This window comes from Cajanus cajan, chromosome 6 (genome assembly GCF_000230855.2).
Source record: "Cajanus cajan strain Asha chromosome 6, NIPB_CcT2T_4, whole genome shotgun sequence".
NCBI classification, from domain to species: Eukaryota; Viridiplantae; Streptophyta; class Magnoliopsida; order Fabales; family Fabaceae; genus Cajanus; species Cajanus cajan.
The window spans coordinates 11,885,500-11,893,277 of record NC_138522.1 but is presented as its reverse complement, the minus strand read 5'-3'; the positions used below and the strand labels follow the sequence as shown (position 1 = coordinate 11,893,277).

General features: G+C 37.1%; 1 non-coding gene across 1 annotated transcript; it reads right to left on the bottom strand.

Moving 5' to 3' along the window:
• Positions 1-1,365: 1,365 nt before the first annotated feature.
• On the bottom strand, positions 1,366-1,472 carry LOC114916581 (small nucleolar RNA R71). The gene has a single exon (XR_003805138.1). It is a non-coding gene; the product is annotated as a small nucleolar RNA R71 (small nucleolar RNA).
• Between the last annotated feature and the right edge of the window lie 6,306 nt (positions 1,473-7,778).

Here is a 7,778-nt window from a genome sequence, read left to right as displayed (position 1 = left end):
CCATGTGTGGCTAAAATCATTAGGATTGGTTGGATGTAACTACTAACTCTTCTTCTTCTTAAATATATGCATTTTGATCTCATTATTTGTGCTTGATTCTTCTCTTAATGCTTATATCGGCTTGATCACCCGTTGTATGAATATTTGGTTTTTGAATCCAGTTGGAAAACGTTTTTGAAAACCCGAACTGAATCTTGCACCTAATCATTTCTCGTTCTAGGAATAGACTTGATTTGGTTAGTCACATTGTTCAAGTCATTGTTCTTAATGCGAAGTGTTAAACTCAAAACATAGAGGAATCATGTTTTGAGATTAATGACTTTAGGATTCAACTTTGAGGAATCTTGTTGGATTACTTAATGAACGTGGAAATAATGAAATTAGAATCGCATTTATTTTAAGAAGATCTACGAGTTAGCAAGTACTTCTGAACCAATCCTTGTTTCTTAACCATAGTTTTTACTATTTTCAATTTATTGTGTTGTTCTACTCTGTCTTTACTCATTTGCAATTATAACAACATTCTCATTTAAATCATTAGAGCAAGAATTACTAAACATTCAAATCCTTGAGGATGATATTTGAATACTACTTTGAAAGTTGGTCCGCTTGCCAAGTGGTGAGATTGTGAAAATCTTCATCAAGATTTTGGAGCCGTTGTCTGGGATTTGGTGCTATTTAGTAATTCTTGTTCTTGTGATTTTGTAATTGTGTAAATAATTCATTCTGTGAATATTTATAATATATAGATACATTTGTCTTATTGTGTTTTGTGGACTCACCTTGCTGTGTAGACTTCTTGAAATTGTATGCGAGGGAAAACTCATGGCAAGGAGGAACAACAGTAGAACAAGAAGGCGTAGACAGTTAGAGAGACTCCAAAAACAACAACAAGATCTTCCAAGTTCTTTTACTTCATCAAATCAACCACACCTTGAAACAGAAATGGCTGAAGAAGGAACATGCACTCATAATGGTGGACATGGACCAGCTAGGCCTCCAAGAAGGACCCTAGGTGATTACGCACAACAAGATGGTCCTAGGCATTTCTCTAGTATTGCAGCTTCAAATACTTCTAGAGTTATGGAGATGAAGCCTGCCTTCCTTACTTTGGTTAGCTCACAACAATTTGCTGGCCTAGATCATAAAAACCCATACTCACACCTGTCAAATTTCTATGAGCTATGTGGAACAATGGGAATTCCTGAAGGTGATGAGGAAGTTGTATACTTGAGGTTGTTTCCATTTTCTCTAACAGGAAAAGCTAAAGTTTGGTTACAATCTCACCCGAATCAAAGTTTGACAAGCTGGGGTGATGTGGAAAATAAGTTTGTTAATAGATTCTATCCATCATCCAAGTATATTAAGGCCAAATCAGAAATCACAACTTTTAGGCAAGGTGCAGATGAACCATTTTGTGAAGCTTGGGAGAGATTTAAGTCATTGCTTAGAAAATGTCCTAACCACGAGTTTGAGGATATAGCTCAACTTAACTTCTTTGTTAATGGAATCAAGCCTGAGGTGAAGATGTTATTGGATGCAGCAACTAGTGGCACCATGATGACTGTGAGCCCAGAAGAAGCTACCCAGATTATAGAATCTTTGACATCTTCTGATCAACAAGCAGAGCATGGAAGACATTAATCTCATTAAAGAAGAGTTTTTGATCTAAGTACAAATGATGCAATCCTTGCTCAGACCAAGCTACTATCTCAACAGATTGAAGCATTGACTAAGTAGATGGCCAAAATACCACAACAGCTTCATGCCATTGCTTCTTCCCCAGCTCAATCAAATTCTTCTTTGAAGTGTGATTTCTGTGGGGAGATCATCCCAATGGCCACTATTTTGAGAACTCAAATGAAGAAGAGGTCAACTACGTGGGTAACCAACCGAAAGGAGGTAATTTTAATTCCCATAATTATAATACTAACAATTATATGCAGGGGAATCATGGTTGGAGAAACAATAACAACCAGGGATATGGATGGAGGAATGAAGTTGGGCCATCCAATAGGCCACCACAACAACAACAGCAACATCAACTTGCTTATCCTTCTATGCATGAAAGAACCAGCAAATTGGAGGAGACTCTGAACCAATTCATGCAGGTGTCTATGAACAACCAGAAAAACACTGAAGCTTCCATCAAGAATTTAGAAGTACAGGTGGGTCAGCTAGCTAAGCAATTAGCTGACATGTCTAAAGGCCCATTTTCATCCAACACCAAGACCAACCCCAAGGAGTATTGCCAAGCCATAACAACAAGAAGTGGGAAGGTGGTAGGTAGTGAAAAATGAAAAGAGAAAATATTAAATTGAGGGAGGTTGAGGAAGAGCGTGAGAAGAATGAGGAAAAAAACAATAAAAATGAGAGTGTAAATAGTGAGAAAATAAAAGAGAAGAATGGAGTTGAGAAGGAGAAAAAGAAAAAGAAGGGCAAGGAAGTCATTTTCACTATTCCTGTAAGAAACTTACCTTACCCTCATGCTCCTTCTAAGAAAGAAAAAGAAAGACAGTTCTTGAGATTCCTAGATATCATAAAGAAGCTCTAGATTAATATTCCCTTCACTGAAGCCATGGAACGAATGCCCACTTATGCTCGATTCATGAAGGAATTGTTGACTAAGAAGAGAAAAATTATTGAAGAAGAGACTGTGGAGCTTAAGGCAGGATGCAGTGCTATTATACAAAAGTCTCTACCTCAGATGTCTAGAGATCCATGCAATTTCACTCTCCCTATATCAATTGATAATTTATTAGTGGGTAAGGCACTCTTAGACCTTGGAGCTAGTATCAATTTGATGCCTTTATCTATGCTGAAGAAGATAGGAGAAGTGGAAGTAAGACCTACAAGAATGACCTTGTAGTTGGCAGACAAATCCATCAAGCTTCCACATGGTATAGTGGAAGATATGATAGTGAAGGTTGATAAGTTCATGTTTCAGGTTGAGTTTGTAGTCATGGATATGGAAGAGGATGTAGAAGTTCCTTTGATATTGGGCAGACTCTTTATGAAGATAGCTCGAGTTATCATTGACATGGATGAAGGAAAGCTGAAGGTGAGGGTCCAAGATGAGGAAGTGAGTTTCAATGTATTTGAAGCAATGAAGTGTCCAAAAGGCAACAAAGATTGCTTTAGAATTGATGTATTAGATGATGTGTACTTGGAAGCTCAAAATGATTTCAAGAGCTCATCGCCACTGGAGAAGGATTTGCTTATTTCTAATGAAGAATTGGATAAGGTCATAGATGAAGAGGTTCAAGATATTATTGATGCACTAAATAAAAGAGAAAACTCTTCTGTCAATGTTCAATCAAAAGAAGAATTGAAGAAGGAGGAAAAAGAGCAAGTAGTGAAGTTGGAATTGGATGATAATGTAGCTGGAAAACACAGGAAGTTACAGCTTCTTGAATTTGAAGAAATGAGGTTTAATGCTTATGAGTCTTCTAAGCACTGCAAGTAGAGAACCAAAGCATATCATGATAAGAAGATTTTAAAAAGGAGTTTCAAACCCGGCCAATCAGTGTTACTGTTCAACTCTAGATTGAAGTTATTTCCGGGCAAACTCAAAACTAAGTGGTCAGGCCCATTTGTAATTAAATCTATCAAATCACATGGAGACATTGAGCTGAAAGATCCTGCGTCTAGAAGGACTTGGTTAGTCAATGGTCAAAGGCTCAAGCATTATCTGGGTGGTGAAGTTGAGAGATTCACTGCTAGTACACATTTGAAGGAGCCATGAGCAATCAAGATTGTCAAGCTAAAGACACTAAATTAGCATGTTCTTGTTTTAATTTCTGTTTTAGATTCTAAGTTTTAGTTTGATTAGTGAGTAGTTAAGAATTTTTGTTCATAGAGTTGCTTGATGATTAACATGTTGTGGGAATGTGTTAAGATTGCTGATTTTGTTGAGGTTCTGTTTGTGTTTTGTGTGTTAAGGTTTAGGAAGTCATTTTGATGCTTTAGAGTGGTTGTGTAGCATTTTGAGTTGGGGTCTATAAAGTATGCATTATGAGTTTTGAATTCCATATTTGACTGCAAGAGATCTTGCTGTTTGGTATACTAGGGGTAGTGATTTTGGATACAATTAGGTGGTGAGTAGTATCTAGTAAGAAATGAATGTCAATAGGTGTGTTTAATTCCGCGCTGATTGTGATGTTATGATAGGATGTTTTGCAATTGCTAATTGTGTTTGCTTCATGGTTGATATGTTGCTGCAGTGCATAAAATTATGTTGTTAATATATTTTAGTTGTGTGCAGTTTTAGTAGTGTGAAATAATAGGAAGATTTAGAGTTTCAAGTCCTTAGTTCAAGTGGGTGCCTTGAGTCATCTCTCGTAGGAGGAACAAGCTTGTTTTGATGTGTTTCAATGATTATAATATTTTGTAAAATTTTGAGTTCCTTGATCATGTTGGCTGCACATTCTGTTGAAATGTCTTGGTGACTCGCATTGGCTAGAGCAGTTTTGAGAATTGTGAGGTAGTGGTTTAATTAGGAAGTTCAAGAAAGAGTTCAAATTGAATGTATGTTGTGTGAACATGATTTTAATAGCTTGCTCATGTGCTTTACGAAATTTTTCTATTCCCTCAAATCATGGAAAATCATTGGGAATCTGAGTAGCATTAATTTTTAGCTTAAAGATAATTCCAAGTATTGGCGCTACAGCGCCAATTCCATGGCCTTAGCGCCAAGTTACTGCCTGGCCATTTTTGTGTATTAGTCTCCAACGCTCAAGCGCCAGGCTCACGGCCATGGCGTCAATTTTCTGGACTAGTTCTTTGTGTGAGAAAAAATCTCATAGCTACAGCGCCACAATCCACAGCTAAAGCGCCACTTCTCTGCCAAGATTCCTAGACTTTCATATGCCATAGCTGGAGCGCCAATCTCAACGCTATAGCGTCAAGTCTCTGTTGAACTTTGTAGTTTGTTTAAATCCCAGCGCTCAAGCGCCATATCCACGGCCATAGCGCCAATTCTCTGGTGCCAATTCTAAAACCATGGGACTCAAAACATTTGAAATAAATGAAAGGTTGAGGCATTTTGGGTCAGTTTTAAAATTGAACCCCTCTCCCCACCTCTTCGTTTTCCCTTTCTCTCACCCACCAAATCACTTCACCTCCACGTCTCATCCCATTCCATCACCTCTCTTCTTCTTCTGTCACTTTGCCTACATAAAGCTTTCACGTTTCTTCATTCATCACACTGAAACATCAAAGCATTCATCTTTTGCTAGGATTATAAGGTAAAGTCTTCATCTTTCCTCTCTTTTTCTTCGTTGCATGAAAGGTGGCTGTGAGTTCTTCATCTCTTTGAACCTTTCTCATAATCTTTCATCTTTCCCCTCCTTTTATTGATTTAGAAGTATACCAATGTGGAATTGCATGAGTTTGGGGGTTTGAGTTTTCAACGTGAACATGCATAAACATTCACATTTTCTGCCTGTTTTGTGTTCGAAAAAATGCTTGAGCGAGAAATTTTTTTGATTTGAACACAATGAAAGCTTTGAAAAAGGTGGCCACTGAAATGTTCCATTTTGTGAAGAATTTTGAGCCTTGCATGACAAGAATTCACATGCATGTTATTTCTCCTTATCATGCCCATCAATTGCTTGATCAAATGCCTAAGTGAATATGTGTTCTTTATCCAAAGTGTGAAATCATTGATCATTGGAGCTAGTAGGAAATATTTGCTTGTTCATTGGTGGCTTTGAAATAACTTTAGTGCTTCACATGGTAGAATGTTTATTGATCACTCCTTATGCCCCATGAAGAATTGTGTTTTGTTTGTATGATCAACTTGTGGATTAACTTGGTTGCAAGAATTGGTTGTCAAATTTTCAGATAGTTTGTTCAAGAGGTGGCGGTTCAGGTGAAAGCTCTAAAGCCACTCATAAAATCCCAGTTGCACCAACCCCACCACCACCATCTGAAGTGGCCTGGGGATAGTCCTATATTTTTTGGAGGGGGTGGAGATTAAGGAGATCAAGGCGAACAACTTCATGGTGGGGGGTAGGAGCATGAGTAGGCAATGATGAAAAGGAGAGGATGGAGGGTTGCTGTCACCCTCGTTTTGAGGAAGAGGAGTTTTAATTTTATGCCAGTTTAAATTCAAGTCATTTTAATTTCCGCTATTTTAATTTCTGTTTCGTTTGGATTATTTGGTGGTTTACTTGTTTGTGGGTTAGATGCTTAAACTTTTGGTGTTTTGGTTGAATGTCATACTTGGGGTGCAATTGTTAATGTTTGAATTTGGGATACTCATTGTTTTGTTTGGAGTTTGCACCTTAGTTACTCTAAGAGCAGTAGTGTGAATAAAAAAAAAAAGAAGACATATATGTATATATATATATAGATATTTTTTGGGAAAAATTGAAAATCATTCTTGGGAGGTAGTAAATGAGATGGCTTTTAGATCAACAAAAAGTGAAAACACATCTTTTGATTCACCTTAAAATGGTTTGTTTTGAGACTTGCTTTGAGGTTGTACTCATCCAATTTGCTTGATCATGAAGTTGTAAGATATTTGATTAGCATGGCATGAAAGATCAATAATTGAACATTTAGCCAAGCTAGTGAGTGAAAGAGACTAAACAGTGCATCTATCATATACATTTATACTTTGAGAGCCATCATCATAGCATATGTGTTTGTATTGTTTGAGTCTTGAATGATTGCTCTTGTGAGAAGTTTTGGACAGGATCAAGGCATCACATTGTGAATAACTGAAATTTTCTTAAGCCTAGAGCCAAACAGCTAGCCATAATTGAATCCATCCTCTAAAACCTGTTTGAGCCTTAACCTTCAAATAACCTTAAACCTCTCCCAAATACCAACTCTTCACCCTAACCAAACTCTTGAGAGTAAATGAAAATGAATTGGGGATTAAGTTGGGGTAGTTGGTAAAAGTTGCCAAGTTGAAAGAAAGTGGTGAAATTAAGCTAATGCAAAGTTGAAGGGAAGAGTCACCCCTCCATCATTTTCACTGTTCAAATTCAAGTGTGCTTGTTAGTTTCATTCTATCATTATCATATACTCAAAAAAAATCAAAAAATCAAAAAATCAAAAATCAAAAATCAAAAATGAAAAAAAATAAAAAAATCAAATCAGAAGCAAAATAAACAACCACCTGTACAAAAAGTCTAAAAAGAAAGGGGTCTCTTAAAATCTAGGCAGAGAATCTTGAGGAAAGAGGGTGTGTAATTAGAGGAAGAATTTGGGCTGAGAGATCTGGTTGGAGTTGAATATTTAGAGTAAACAAGATGGAGAGTTTGGTTCAATTTCATTTTACTCTCTTGAGTTTAAACCTTGTTAATTTGAAAAACCACACTCCTTTGTTAACCAAGCTTCAGGCAACTCTCAACCTTCAAAAAGTCCTTGTGATCCCTGATTTTCTCTCAAAGAGTAGTACTGAAGAGATGTTATCAATGCTTATGTTCATAGAAATGATGAATGGAATTGAGAGAAACACTCACCCTAGAGAGCCATTATTGAGAGAGTATGTTCAGATATTGGTTTGTAATGTTCATGCTGTGATTTGCCTTACAATTTTTGTGGTTGGGCATGATTGTTGTTATGGGCACCTCAGTGAGTAGAAATTGGTTTGTGATGGTGAATTGATTGAGTGTTTACCTATTGTTGATACAGAAGAAATCTCATGGTAGGAAGTGACCTTTTTGGTTTTTGATTGGTATCTTGTTGGGGACCAACAAGAGATTAAGTTGGGGTAGTAAACCCCTTGACCTCATACCCCGCTCAATACTAGCTAAGGACTTAGA